Here is a 16012-nt window from a genome sequence, read left to right as displayed (position 1 = left end):
AGCTCCAAATTTGTCAATGGTAAGGCAAGACTGAGAGATTTAAATGAATGTCTCGAGATCAAAATGCTGCATAATGAGAAACTTGACTTCAAACCAAGCTTGTCAATAACAAAATTATACATTTCTGCTTCATGGCACTACATTCCACCTCATGCTAGGCTTTATTTACTTATATTTCCCTAAAGCCACTGGGAAATTGTCTTGATTCTGCTTTATTTTCAGTGGGCTGGAATATATAAGACTTTATGTTGAGCTCAGATGGTTTATTGTCTAATGTCAAACCTTGTACACTGAACACAAGCAATGTTACCTAAGAAGGTACAAACATGGACCAAAATTATGATCATGCTTTAAAATCATATTCAAAGTTTCTATTCCTCAAATATACTTTCTTTTCTAAAAAAAGAGAGGATATGCTGGGATGTGTTATTCTAAAATTGTACACACTGGAACTATATAAACTCCTGAATCATTTGTTTCCAGAATTTCTGCTCAGTTATCTTTCCTGTAGTCTTTCCTCCATAGAACAAATGAAGGTAATATTTTCTTTTAGTTGGTTTCTTTTGGTTGCATAGACACCACATGCATTCCTGGTGCAGTTAGAGGCCAGACAAGGCATCATATCCTCCCTTTAACAAGAGCAAGAGCTCCTTGTGAGCCAGCATGTGACACTAGAAAGTGACCTTGGGCCTTCCAAAATAGCAGTGAGCACTCTTAATCACCGATGCATCTCTCCATCTCACATTTTAAAAACCGTATGCGTTATTAAGCATATTCACACTGTTTTACAAAGTTGTGTGTGTGTGTGTGCGTGTGCCTGTGTGCGCCTGTGTGTGCACACGCTCATGTCTGTGGGCCTGTGTACCAGAGGCTTTCCATGGAGATCTCTGGCTGGACTTGGTTCGAGAGTTCAAGAGAAGGGAAGTGAGTGTGGGGAGGGAGGGGAGGTCACTTCCACCACTTCTGCTGTTGCAGGTGGCTCCACCTCTGTCTCTGCTGTGCCTTCCAGATTACTCAGTTACTCCATGCCCTCCACTGAGTCAGGTCAGGCTGGGCAGACATGAGACCAACTAGTCAGTGAGGAGTTCTGATCTTCAGCCGGCGCTTTGGAAAAGTAGACCTCCTCCCAAGTATTACAGTTCTAAGGACAGAAGGTTCAGATGATGGAGTAGTTCTTGCACCCTTTTAATCCTTCTGGATAGGATTTTTTTTCCACTTCAAAGTATTTTATTAATTTCTAATACCTACTTGACAGGAGAGACTGTGAAATCAGTAAAGTGTTTGTCACATAGGGACCTAATTTTAATCACCAGAATCTACACAAATGTCAAAAACAGAGAAGTGGACCTGCAAATCTCAGTGCTGGTGCAGAAGAGATAGGAACATCTACTGGGCTGGCTACCTAGGTTTTAGCTGACTTAATGACCCATGTCTCAAAATATAAGGTGGAGCATGACAGAGGAAAGCATCCAACATCTACATGTATGCTTTCCCATGCTTTTTAAAAAATTTTTTTATTAGATATTTTCTTCATTTATATTTCAACTGCTCTCCCAAAGGTCCCCTATATCCTCCCCCCTGCCCTGCTACCCTATCCACTCACTCCCACTTCTTGGCCAGCAAGATTTTGCTGAAAGGACCCTGATATAGTTGTCTCCTGTGAGGCTTTGCCAGTGCCTGGCAAATACAGAAGTGGATGCTCACACTCATCTATAAGATGGAACACAGGGCCCCCAATGGAGGAGCTAAAGAAAGTACCCAAGGAGCTGAAGGGGTCTACAACCCTATAGGTGGAGCAACAATGTGAACTAATCAGTACCCCCAGAGCTCGTGTCTCTAGCTGCATATGTAGCAGAAGATGGCCTAGTCGGCCATCATTGGGAAGAGAGGCCCCTTGGTCTAGCAAACTTTATTTGCCCCAGTACTAGATAGGATTCTTATATACAATTTTGGGGAGGGTAAGTGTTTGACAACAGGTACTTCTCATTGGTTTGGTCTGAGAGCTTTGGGGAAACCTTATTTGCATGTGGGAGGGCTTGGTCCTGCTCCTACATGACTGATAGCCACATACCTCTCTGCCGTGGGGGTGGGGGTGGGGGCTGTGGGAGGCTGTAGCTATGTGATAGGAGCCAAGGACCCAGGAGGCATGACTGAACACCCATTGGGTCACTGGGGTTCCAGACCTTTGCTTGACCCGGGAACAGGCTGTCTGTGCACAACCCACCGCCCCACACATGTCCCCCCTTTAAAAAAATATGACAAAATAAAATATAATAAGATAAACCAAACCATGTTATCTCAAGGTTGAGCAGGGAAACTCAACAGAAAAAAAAGAGTCCTAAGAGCAGGCACAAGAATCAGAGACCCACCCATTTTCATATTCAGGAGTCCCATAAAAACGCTAAAGTAAAAGCTATAATATATGCAGAAGACCTAGTGCAGAGCTATGTATGACCTGTGCTTGCTGTTTGAGTCTTTGTGAGTGTATATGAGCTGTGCTCAGTTGATTTAGACAGCCTTGTTCTCCTGGTGTCCTTTGTCCCCTCCATTTCCTCACCTCATTTTGCTTTTTCTTCCACAGGGGTCTTTTTCTCTGAGGGGAGGAATTTGATGGCAACATCCTATTTGGACTATTTCTATACATGATGTCTGTCTGTGAATCTCTGAATTTGTTCATATCTGCTGCCAGGAGAAGCCTCTCTGATGATGATCAAATAAGGCACTGATCTATGAGGATAGGAGAATATCATTAGGAGTCATTTTATTGATCCAATTTTTAAGAACAGTAGTTTTTGGTTTTACCTTAGGTTTCTGGGTTATTTAATCTTGGTTCTTGGTCACCATAAGTGTCAGATATGGAGTGGCCCTTAGGTCAAATCAGATATTGGTTAGTTATTTCTATTAGTTCTGTGTGCCCATGTCCCCAGTACATCTTGCAGGCAGGACAGAGTAGGCCAGATATTTTGTGGCTGTGTTGGTATTTACATTTCTCTGTAGGTAGTCTTTCAGAGTGCCTTCCTGCACCAAAGACAGTAGATAGAACTTAGGGTTGGAGGCTCTAGATAGGTTCCAGCTGAACTTCATCTTGTTGAGTAACTTGTCTGGGTGTTATTCTTGGGACTGGAATGTCCCTGTCAATTTTTAAAGAAAAATTCATTGTCTTAACAACAGCCTGAGTTATTCTGGGAATTTCCATAGGAACCCTCTTGGCCAACGGCACAATTGAATGCAACCCAGTTCTGCTATTGGAAGCCTCATTTGTAATAAGAGATGAACGGTTGAGACTCTGTATCCCCCATTATTAAGACATCCATTAGGACCACTTTCATATATATTAGGAAGTTTCCACTGCTCAATTCCAGCTGTTTCTCCCCACATTCTCTCCCTATAAAATTTCTCTGCTCACCACAGCTCCCTACCTGATCTTCCCATTCTTATCTACACCTTCTCCTAACCTATCTGTAAGTGTGTTCTATTTCTCACTCTCTCAGGGAGATTCATGTGTCTAGTCTAGACACTTCCTGTATACCTAAGCTCTCTGGTTCAATGGATTGTCTATTGGTTATCATTTACTTAATGGCTAATATCCACAGATGAGTGACTATATACCATATTTATCTTTCAGGTTCTGGGTTATCTCACTCAGGGTGATTTTCCCCCTATTTCCATCTATTTACTGAATAATACTCCATTGTGTAAACAGACCAAATTTTCTTTATCCATTCTTCAGTTGAGGAACATCTAGGTTGTTTCTAGATTCTAGCTTGTTATGAATAAGTTTTCATTGTACATGGTTGAACAACTGCCCTTGTGGTAGAATAGAGTGTCCTTTGGGTATATGGCCAAAAGGGATATAGATAGATATTGAGGCAGACGGATTCCCAAGCTTTTGAAAAAATGGCACATTTATTTTCATAGTGGTTGTACAAGTTTACAGTCCTAACAGCAATGGAGGAATATTCCTCTTGCTCCACATCCTTATAAGCATGAGCTGTCATATGTATTATTCGTATTAGTCATTCTGACAGGTGTAAGATGGAACCTCAGGGTTGTTTTGATTTGCATTTCTCTGATGGCTAAGGATGTTGAACATTTCTTTAAGTGCTTCTTAACTATTTGATATTCCAGTACTGAGAATTCACTTTACATCTGCAGCCCATTTGTTTTCTAAACTGTATTATTTGGTTTTTAAAAATATATATCTAGCTTCTTGATTTTTTTTTATATATTTTAGATAAATTCATTTATTGGTTGTAAAGTTGGTAAAAAACTTTCCCCATTCTGTAGGCTGCTGCCTTGTCTGAATGATGCTGTCCTCTGTTATACAGAACCTTTTTAGTTTCATGAAATTCTGTGTATTAATAGTCAATTTTAGTGCTTGCACTATACTGTTTTCTTTATAAAGTCATCTCCTATGTCAATGCATTCAAGTCTATTCCCCATTTTCTCCTTTAATATGTTTAATATATTTGTTTTTATGTTGCGATTTTTGATCCACCTGGACTAGAATTTTGTGCTGGGTAATAAATAGGGTTCTATTTGCATTCTTTTACATGTAAGCATCAAGTTTGGCCAGCATCATTTGTTGAAAATCCTTTCTTTATTCCACTGTGTATTTTTGTCTTCTTTAAATGAGGTATTCATATTTGTGGACTTATGTAGCCTCCCCCTCACCCCCTCACCCAGCCTGGAACCTGTCTGCTCAGGGGTGGAGCTTCCTGCTCATTCGTTCTGCCACGCCTATTGCTGGACCGTGCCACTGCTTGGAGCCACACACACACACACACACACACACACACACACACACACACATGTCTTCACCCTGTTACTTGATCCCGAGATTGTTTGGCGGGAAATCGGGTTCCCTCCCCCTTCCTTTATAACTGGATGTCGGAACTAGTAAAATTGGGCTTTGAACAGGATGATCTTGCCTTGGCCTCATTTCTCCTTCCTCCCCGTCTAGCTTCCTCTCTTTTCAGCTCGGAGCTGCCATCTCAGTGGAACTGTTCATGTTGCGGGCTGCTGGCCGGTCCCCAACAGACTTATGCTTGGGTTTTCCATTGATCACTGTGTATGCCAATACTATGTGGTTTTTACTACTATATCTCTGTAGCACAATTTGAAATTAGGAATTGTGAGACCTTCAGCAGTTACATTATTGTTGAGGATTGTTTTAGATATCCTGAGATTTTTGTTTTGAAAAATGAGCTTGAAAATTTTACATTCAAAGTCTTTGAAGAATGGTGTAAAACTTTGACAGTGATTGCATTTAATTTGTAGATTGCTTTTTATAGGATGGCCATTTTTGCTATGTCAATTAAATCCATCCATGATCATTTTGCTTCTGATCACTTTGCTTCTGTTACCTTCTTCAATTTTTTTTCTTCAAAGACTTGAAATTTTTTATTATATAACTTTTGGTTGTTTGGTTATAGTTACCCCAAGATATTATATATTATTTTAGGCTCTTGTGAAGGGTGGTGTACTTTGATTTCTCTCTCAACCCACTTGTCATTTGTGTATAGGAAGGCTACTGATTGTTTTGAGTTACTGTATCCAGTCACTTTGAGGAAACTGTTTTTTTTTTTTTTTAGCTGCAGAAGTTTGCTGGTAGAATTTTTATGGTTATTTATGTATCATATCATATATCATATCATGTCGTCATGTCATATCGTATCATACCATATCATGTCATATCATATCATATCTTGTCCTTTCTACAAATAAAGATACCGTGACTTCTTTTCCAATTTGTATCCTCTCGATCTTCTTTAGTTTTCTTATTACTCTAAGACTTAAATTCTAAACTGAATATATTTGGAGAGAGTGGACAACTTATCTTCTTCCTGATTTTTAGTGGAATTGTTTGAGTTTCTGGTTCCATTTTATTTGACACTAGCTATAGGATTTTTGTAAATTGTCTTCATTAAGTTTAGGTTCGTTCTTTATATCCCTAATCTCTCCAGAAGTCATATCATAAAGAGGTGTTGCATTTTGTTATGTGTTATTTTCTTTCAGTTTGTTTATATGGTGGATTAAATTTTCTGATTCTCATATATTGAGCAATTCCTACATCCCTGAGATGAAGCCTACTTGACCATGATGGATAACCTTTCTGACGTGTTCTGGAATTCAGTTTACAAGGTTTGTGTGTGTGTGTGTGTGTGTGTGTGTGTGTATGTATGTATGTATGTATGTGGTTTTGCATCTATGTCCATAAGAGAAATTGTTTTGTAATTCTCTTTCTTTGTTGACTGTGGTCTTCTAGTTAGTTTGTATAAGGGTTTGTCTATGTTGTTGATTTTCTCAAAGAACCAACCCTTTCCTTTGATACCCTGTAGTATCTGAGTAACTGTAGAATCATAAAATAAGTTGGGCAATGTTCCTTCTTTTTTCTATTTTGTGGAAGTATTGGTGTTAACACTTTTAAATTCTGGTAGATTTCTGCACTAAAACCGTGTGGCTCTGGGCTCTTTTTTATTTTCTTCTTTGGTTGGGAGATTTTTAATTAACTGGTGGTACATTTAAATTGTTTGTGTGACCTTGATTTAACGTTGATGAATGATGTGTATAGAGAAAACTATATATTTCTTTTATTTTTTAAAATTTTGTGGAGTATACTTTTTTTAAGTATAAAGTTTTTGAACTATAATAAGTATGACTGGACTTCTTAGGTGTTTGTTGTTATGTCTCCATGTTTATTTCTGGTGTTTTTAATTTGGGTATTCTCACAATGTCCTCTAGTTAGTTTGTATAAGGGTTTGTCTATGTTGTTGATTTTCTCAAAGAACCAACCCTTTTCTTTGTATTGTTCTCCTTGTTTCTATTTTATTGATGTCAACCCTGAGTTTGATTATTTCCTGCTGTTTACTCTTTTGGGGTGTGTTTTTTCATTTTGTTCTAGAGCTTTCAGCTGTGCTATTAAGTTGCTAGTATGAGATCAAGGCAGGGTTTTTTTGGGGTGGGTGGGTGGGCACTTAGTACTATGAACTTTCCTCTTAGAATAGATTTCACTGTGTCCTGTAAGTTTGGGTGTGTGGTGTTTTCATTTTCAATGAATTCTAGAAAGTCTTTAATTCCTTTATTTCTATCTTGACCCATTTTTTTTTTATTCAGGAGAGTTGTTCAATTTCCACAAGTTTGTAAGCTTTTTGTTGTTTTTGTTGTTATTGATACCCAGTTTTAATCTGTGGTGTTCTGGTAGGATGTAGGGAGTTATTTCAATTTTCTTTATCTGTTGAGGCATTCTTTGTGTTTGAGTATGTGGTCAATTTTGGATAACGTTCCAGGAGAGGCAGAAAAGGTCTCTCTCTCTCTCTCTCTCTCTCTCTCTCTCTCTCTCTCTCTCTCTCTCTCCTCTCTCTCCCTCCCTCTGAGTGTGTGTGTGTTTTGGTGAGATGTTCTATAAATACCAGCTAAGTCCACTTGGTTTACAGCATTTGTTAACTCCAGTATTTCTGTTCAGTTTTAAAAGTTCATATGACATGGAGACATAACAACAAACACCTAAGAAATCCAAACAGTCATTATACTTCATTATAGTTCAAAAACTTTATACTTAAAAAATGTATACTCCAAAAAATTTTTAAAAATGGAAGAAATATATAGTTTTCTCTATAAACATCACTCATCTAAGTTAAATCATGGTCACACAAACAATTTAAATGTACCACCAGTTAATTAAAAATGTATTGTAAGAGTGAGATGTTGAAATCTTCCACTATTGGTGTTTGAGGGTCAATATGTGATTCAAACTATAGGTTTTTTTTTTAAATAAACTTAGATGCCTTTATGTTTGTGGTATAAATGTTAAGAATTGAAATGCCATCTTACTGATTCTTTTCTTTGTTGAGTATGTAGTGTTCTTCTCTATCTCTCTTGAAAAAATATTTTATTAGATACTAAGATGGCTACACAAGTTTGCTTCACAGATTCCTTTGCTTAGAATATATTTTTTCAACCCTCATTGTGAGATAATGTCTAGACTTGATGTTGATGTATGTGGCTGGGTTTGTAGATAGATATTGCTTAAATTTGACTTTAACATGGATTATCTTATTTTTCCCATTTATCATGATTAAAAATTTTGCTTGGTATAATAGTTTGGGCTGGCATCTGTGGGCTCTTAGAGTCTATAGCACATCTGTCCTGGTCGTGTGTCTCAGTATCCATGGAGAAATCAGGTGTAATTCTAATAGGTCCATGCTTAAGTGTTATTTTTTTCCCTTTGTGGCCATTATTAGTCTTTCTTTGTTCTGTACAGTTAGCCTTTGATAGTTATGTGGTGATGGGATTATCTTTACTGGTTCAATATCTTTGGTGTTATGTGTTTCTTGTACCTTTATGAGCATCTCCTTCTTCACAGCAGGAACATTTTCTTCTCTGATTTTATTAAAAATATTTTCTATGCCTTTGAGGAGGAAATCGTTCCATTCCTCTATTCATAACATTATTATGTTTGGTGTTCTCATAGTGTCCCATATTTCCTGGATATTTTGTGTCTGGGGTGTCTTAGATTCAATATTTTCTTTATCAAATGTATCCATTTCTTCTATCAGATCCTCAGTGCCTGAGATTCTTTCATTCATCGCTTCTATTTTGTTTGTGAAGCTTGCCTCTCTGGTAACTGTTTGAATTTCTAAACTTTTCATTTCCAGAATTCCTTCAGCTTGTGTTTGTGTGTGTGTGTGTGTGTGTTATTGATTCTATTTCCATGATCAGGTTTTGAGCAGTTTATTTCCTTCCATTGTTTGTGTTTTCTTTAAGGGATGAATTAATTTTTTCTCTAAGGACCTCTATCATCTTCATGTAGTTTGTTTTAAGGTCTTTTCCTTTCACTTCAGCTGCATTGGGTGTTCAGGGTCTGCTGAATAGATATAGATAGTATATCTGGTCTCTCATGGAGATAGTTCGATTGTGTTTGTATGCTGGCTTCTCAGCATCTGGTTTTGGGATGATTTAAAGTCTAGGTCTGATTTCTGGATTTGTTTTTGTTGCATGGATTTTGTTCCTTGGTTTCTGTTTCCTATTTGGATTTTCAGAGATTGTTCTCATGAAGTTCCTGCTGGGCTTGTGGTCTGAGACAAAGCAAGGACTATTATAAGTGCTGTAAGATGGGAAAATTCTGTGGGATCCATGGGAGATTGTGAAGACTTCAGCCATGAGTTCTTGGTCAGACTTACAGTATCAAGAATATGTTTCCACTTGTATAGTTGGGATTTAAACCCAAACAGAAGACAATTTATTACATCCATAACATTTGTGGTATTACTCTACCCAGGAATCTATTTTTCCATGCTCCAGTCATTATTCAAGGTCACAGGATTCACAACAGGGTAAGACTATTGATGTGCTTTTGTTTGTTTATTTGCTTGTTTTCTCTCTGGAAGAATGCATAGTACCTTATGGTAACATGGAAGCTAGCTACCACGGAGTGAGCTTTCTGACCAGCACCCTCTTTATTTCTTCAGGTCTTGTATCTCCTGCATGACAATACTTTTAAAAGGAATGTTGGGATTATCTTGTTTCATGGGGATGAATTTTGCCTTTCTGTGACTGCACTAATTTACAACTCTCCAGACACAGATGTAACATTTTGGAAATGGGTATTATGCAAATGATCTTTTTTCATACTGTTTGATGGAGACCAATTCACTTCTATCCCATATAAAAGTGACCTAAAATATATTTTAAGTTATTATCTTTATCTTATCGAATTTATTTTTAATAATACTTACTTTACATATAAATGTATGTCTGAATTTCAAATTTATTGAATAATTTTAGATAAATTATCAAACTACCTTATTATTTAACAAACTAAAATCTTTGACAACTCATTTTATGAAATAAAATTTATGTGTGTATGCATGTATGTGTGTATGTATGTATATGTCATTTGAGACAGTCTCTTGCCAGGTATTTGTGGCTGATCTCAATCACTTTGCAGCCCATTTGAAGTCAAATTCGCATCAACCTTCCAGCCTCTAACTTCAAAGTACTGGGATACCAGGCAGGTATTACCACCTCATGTGCACATGTGTGCATATACATGTGGAGGTCAGAGTTATAGGACAACATATTTTACTCTTCAGGATCCACTTATTTATTTATTTTTTTTTAAATGAGGGTTGTTTTGGTAGCTTGGAACTCACTGATCAGGCTAAGCTGCTGGGCCAGAAAACCCCAGAGATCCACCTATCTCTGCCTTTATAGTTCCAAGATTACAAGGAACCATCCTATTTTTTGAAAAAGGTTATGGAGACAGAAATCCTGTCTTCATGCTTGAAAGATACCGGAAATACTTCTTTGTCTGAGCTACATGCCTAGCCCAAGATTTATACATAATTTTTTAAGTCATAATTTAGTAAATTAGATTTTTTTAAAAGCATGTTTGGTTAAAAGTCTCTTGGTTGATGACTGACAGTCAACATTGTGATACTGAATCAGGAAAATGCTTAATCTCCATAAAGATCACCAGAAACAGTATAAATAGTTTAAAATTATATGGATTTAGTGGTGGTAGAAGCCACACCCTTTCCTCCATGGTGCCAAAATCTGACACCATTATGATAAACAAATATGTGGTGGAGATATAAGAAAGATAGAAAAATGGAGCATTATGTCTGTGGAGAGAGAAGGAACTTGAGACATGATGGAATTCTATGCAGGGAGGACCGGACTGGTGAGAGTGGCCTGCCCTGCTGCCTATAGCCATGGTGATGTCTATATCCTGCCTCTGAGGGCCATGTCTGTGTCTGAGTTCCTACTGAAATCAGGGTCTGTATTGATGTCTATGGTCCAGATTTTCTTATTCATTCTTTGGTTGGGGGCATCTAGGTTGTTTGGCTATTATAAAGCTGCTATAAGCATAGTTTAATAAATGATCTTGCTATAGGATGAAGCATCTTTTGGGTATATGCCCACAAACAGTGTAGCTGGGTCTTGTGGTAGATTGATTCCCAATTTTCTGGGGAACTGCTGTATTGATTTCCACAGTGGCTTTAGAAGTTTGCACTTCCATTATCAATGGAGGAGTGTTCCCCTTGCTTCAATACCTTGCCAACATTAGCTGTCACTTGTGTTTTTTCATCTTAGCCAGTATGACAAGTATAAGATGGAATCTTAGATTTGTTTTCATTTGCATTTCCCTAATGGCTAAGGCTGTTGAACATTTCTTTAAGTGTTTCTCGACCATTTGAGATTCCTCTATTGAGAATTCTGTTTAGATATGTGCCTTATTTTATAATTGGATTATTTTGTTTGTTGATCTCTAGTATACTGAGTTCTCATTCTCTCTCTCTCTCTCTCTCTCTCTCTCTCTCTCTCTTTCTCTCTCTCTCTCCATATCTATATCTTCTACTGGATGTTGAGTTGGTGAAAATCTTTTTCCATTTTTGTAGATGCTCCTTTGTCCTGTTGACAGTATCCCTTGCCTTCCATAAGCTTTTCCATTTTATGAGGTCTCATTTATTAATTGCCAATTTTAATACCTGAGATGTTGGTGTTCTGTTTAGGAAGTTGCCTCTTGTGCCAATGCATTCAAGGCAATTTCCTACTTTATTTTCTATTTGGTTCATTGTGTCTGGTTTTATGTTGAAATCTTTGATCCACTTGGACTTGAGTTTTGTGCAGGGTGATAGATATGGATCTATTTCCATTCTTCTACATGCAGATATCTAGTTTGATGAGCACCATTTTTTGAAGATGCTTTCTTGGTTTTATTTTGCATTCCTAGCTTTCTTTATTTAAAGTAAAAATCAAGTTTCCATAGGTGTGTGGATTTATGTCTGGATCTTCAATTCAATTCCTTTGATCATTGTGTCTTTTTTTTTAATGCCAATACTATGTGATTTTTTCTTTTATTCTTGTGGTTATGTAGCTTGAAGTCAGAGACACCTGTGTAAGTTCTTTGATTGGTCAAAATTATTTTAACTATTCTGGGTTTTTTGTTTTTCCTTATGAAATCTGTATAGAATTGTGTTGCAATTTTGATGAGAAATGTGTTGAATATGTAGATTCCTTTTAGCAAGAGGGCTATTTCTACTGTGTTAATTCTACTATCTATGAGCATGAGAGATCTTCTCATCTTCACTTTCTTTCTTTAAAGACTTGAACTTTTGTTATACAAGTCTTTCATTTGTTTGGCTAAGGTTACCAAGAGATATTACATGGTCTTTTTGCCTATGGGGTAGAGTGTTGTTTCCCTGATTTCTTTCTCAGTTTGTCTGACATTTGTCAGGCTACTGAGTTTTTTTTGCATTAATCTTGTATCCAGACACTTTGGTGAAGGCATTTATCACTAGTAGAAGTTCACTGACAGAAGTTTTGAGATTGCTTCTACATACTCATATCTTCTGCAAATAACAATATTTTGACTTCTTTCTTTTAATTTGTATCCTTGTAATGTCTTCCATTTGTCTCAGTCCTCTAGATAGAACTTCAAACACTACATCGAATAGCTAATAAGAGAGGTGACAACCTTGTTTTGTTCCTGATCTTGTGGAATTGCTTTGAGTTTCTCTCCATTTAATTTTATGTTGGCTAAACTTATTAGTATTCTTTGTGTTGCAAATTACTTACTTATATTTGATTCTGTAGATATGTCTAGTGTGGTACTTCCTAAACTATAGGAAAATATGGCAGCCTCTACTGACTGCTTTGTGTGTGTGTGTGTGTGTGTGTGTGTGTGTGTGTGTGTGAGAGAGAGAGAGAGAGAGAGAGAGAGAGAGAGAGAGAGAGAGNGAGAGAGAGAGAGAGAGAGAGAGAGAGAGAGAGAGAGAGAGAGAGTTTGAGAGTCTTTTTGTATATCTCAGATTGTCCTGGAAAACAATATGTAGCCCAAGCTAGCCATAAACTTATTATTTTGCTGCCTAAATCCCCCAAATACTAGATTTCAGTCTTGTACCATCCTATCTAGTTCACCATTCTACTTTTCAATTGTTGACAGGGAGGGTAGGATTTATTCACTTATAGTTGATGATGTTATTTTTTGCTGCAGTAGTTGAACAAAATGATTTGTATTGCCTGATTGAGTTCTAATGCTTGTAATATCTTTGCTTGTTTCGTTAAAGAATATTCTTGGGTTCTTAACTCTACCTGTTTCCAGTTCATAGAGAACAAAATGCATTTCTTTAGAACACCAGTTTGTCTATAGTTCTTATATAGCTATATCTAAACATGTCATTATCCTGATGTTAACTTTGAGATGAATTTCCTATGGCAAGATTGAGTTGGCATGGAGTACCAGACTTTGTGTCTTCTTTGTATTTCTACTATGGTTATGTTTTTTTCCTAAAGTATATATAATTCTATATTGCAAATAATATTTCTGTGTCTCTTATATCCACTAAACCTTAATCTTCTTGAAGATGATATGAATGTTTTGTCCACTATTGAGACTTACAGCTAGCCTAAAGAGATTCACATGGAAAGTACTTCATCCATATTATAAGAAAAAAATAGATAAAGTTTGGGGAATATGTTCTGATCTGCAAAGAGACTAAGAATGCTGAGCTACTCAGAATATGACTGCTTGGTGTACTGAATATTTTAAACTGAAGGTACTTTAGAAATCCACAAAAGCAGGATGGTCTTTCTGACTCTTGCCTTGTCCACTGTCTCTGAAGGAGGTCCCAAGTATATTTCATATTTATATCCAGAGGAAAGGAATATTTGCATCTCTGAAGATGCTTGAAGACAGAGAAGAATCTGAACAAGCAGTCTTTGCTGGATCTCCCATCGTTTATTCCTATGACACTGTACCCCTCCCAGCCTATAATAACTCATAGCTATCTACCCTTCCTAGCAGACAGCAAAACAGTGCATAAGCTTGATTTATCCATTTTTTGACACACTGCTTTCTGTGTCATGGAAAACATTAAATACATTTCTACACTTTGGCTAATCTGTAACCACAGTCTTCTTTACCTATCCCACAATGGATTAAAGATATGCAAAGGAGATGATAACATATTTTTCTTCCCCTATAAATATTCTATGAAAAGAATTGGATGTCACAAAGGCATCTAAGGCAAGTCTAATAAGATTTTTGTAAATAGTATAATTTTTATCTCCCTTATTTAATCCTTTTCTTTTCACTAGTCGAATGGAGTCACTATTTTAACCATCCTTAGGATACAAATCCAAATAAACACATTGGCTTTACTAGAAATGCTTATATTTTAGATGTGTAATCCACAGAAGAAATAATTTTTTGTTATTAGAGAAAGCTCAGAATTTCCTCACTATTTACAGAGAAATGGGAATAGTTACAATGAAATAATTGTCATTCATCATATTTCAACAATTGATAGTTTTGTATTTCCTGTTAAAGAATGTGTTAAAGTAAAACCTTGAAGCCAGACTACACAGGTATGTGAGGACCACCTCTTAGGTTGTTTCATCACTTGTTTTTATTTTTAATTTTATTTGGACTAACCAAGATTTTTTATGTTTCTATAGCAATTCAGTTGGTTATGGCCTGTAGACTCATAAAAACCACAATTAGCATTTTATATTTAGCTATAATTTCCAATATATCAACAACACATGGTTGTAATATTTCTACAGAATGACTCCCAGACTATTGACAGTCACAGATGCTGTTGTTACATTCCTGGAATTTGTATCTGAACAAAAATAAAGGTAAAGTGGTCTTTTCATAGCTATAATAAAATTCTAGGTAACACACAAATCATGAAAATTGTCCGAGACAACAGATGCTAACAATTACTTTGTATTTTTGCATCTGAAAAAACAGAATTGGATATTGAATATGCATACGAATTGGAATTTGTGTGTGTGTGTGTGTGAGTGTGTGTGCTTAAAGGTGTAAGGAAGTGCTGCCTGGGAGAAGTTAAACAAGGTACAATTTAGCTATGGTATGAAATTGCAATTCAAGTGTTACAGAAGGTGTTGTCATATGCTTCTGTATTTTCATGAATAATTATGACTCATTATTGTCATTTAAAAATTTAATTTTATGTGTATGTATGAATGCATGTGGATTGCATTGTGTGGTGTATTTACACACATATATGTGGGTGCATGCATCTGTGTATCCTTTCATGGAGGCCATAGTGTATGTTTGAATTTCCTACTCTGTGATCTTCCACCTTATTCCTTTGAGTTGTGGTCTCTACATGAACATGAAAACCAGAAAGCCAGAAAGCCTTGTGATCTTCTCATCTCTGCCTCTCATAGTTACAGTTGTATATGTGCCCATGCCTGATTTTTGTTTTTATGTAAATGCTGGAGATCTGAACTCAGAACCTGATGCTTGCATGGAAAACACTCCTACCCAATGAGCCATCATTTCTCTAGCCCCAGTGCCATTTTTTTTGAAGGTAGGAGTCTCATGTAGCCATCATGCAACCTCACCTTCACACTTCCTTGGTTTCAGAAAATAGCTTTAAACTCCTAATTCTCCTGATTCTGCCTCCTAAGTGATGGTATAACAGGCATATATGCTACCATTCATAGATATTTTTGTTGTGTTTTGAGATACATGATTTGTCTTTGAGAAAAGGAATGATGTTTGATAGTGTTCTTTAGAGCACATAAATATTTGAGAGGTTATTATTATTATTTTATTATTCTCAACAACTGTATTATTTGTTGGAACCACCCTGCATTAGCATCATCTAGTATTCCCTTCATGAGCACATGTCAAGGTCTATTCTGCTTTTAGTTCAGTGTGCTGACAGTGGCTTAAAATGCATTTCATTTTTGTGTTAAATATTATAAAATTAAAGGCAGTATTTTATCACTCTTTAATTTGATGATGAGGATACGTCTGGAGGGTAAGACATATTAACTAATTAATAAAGAATATTGTCACATGGTCCATTAATGTGAATTATAGGGATGAAAGTAACTCAGAGTTTCTTCTTTCCTCAAATTATTGTCTATTTTCATTCTACATAGAATGTTAGACATGATAGTTGTGATTTTTTTAGTTTATGTTTTCTGAGGCAGAAACTAGCCATGGCTACCTTGGTAATTTCTGCAT

This window comes from Mus caroli, chromosome 3 (assembly GCF_900094665.2).
Source record: "Mus caroli chromosome 3, CAROLI_EIJ_v1.1, whole genome shotgun sequence".
Lineage (NCBI taxonomy): Eukaryota > Metazoa > Chordata > Mammalia > Rodentia > Muridae > Mus > Mus caroli.
This window is presented reverse-complemented; position numbering follows the sequence as displayed.